Source organism: Rhinatrema bivittatum, chromosome 14 (assembly GCF_901001135.1).
Source record: "Rhinatrema bivittatum chromosome 14, aRhiBiv1.1, whole genome shotgun sequence".
Lineage (NCBI taxonomy): Eukaryota > Metazoa > Chordata > Amphibia > Gymnophiona > Rhinatrematidae > Rhinatrema > Rhinatrema bivittatum.
Window position 1 is genome coordinate 25,291,509 of NC_042628.1, and position 433 is coordinate 25,291,941.

Consider the following 433-nt stretch of genomic DNA (forward strand, 5'->3'; position numbering starts at 1 on the left):
CCTGGATTGGCCACTGTTGGAAACAGGATGCTGGGCTTGATGGACCCTTGGTCTGACCCAGTATGGCATGTTCTTATGTTCTTATATTCTGTTCACAAAAAAGAGTTTGTCACACACAATCCTGCGAGCAGGACGGTGATGTGCACAAAGAAAACCTTTTAATGAGTAAGACAAGATGTGCACCGTGCAGCCAGCCACTCCTCCCCAGCACATAACACAAAATTACCCGCTGGTGCAGAGATGTGAGATTTATAGCCCCACTGCACCAGGCTCACGATTGTAACTGGGAAGGGTTTTTCTTGCCGCTCCAATGAATCAGGAGGCTTAACAGCTTGAGTAATATTCATGTGCCTAGCTTAAGTCTGAAACGTGTTTGCTGTCGCTCTCTGCCACCTGGGGTTTTTTTTGCTGAAGTCAGGCCCAACAGCTTGCG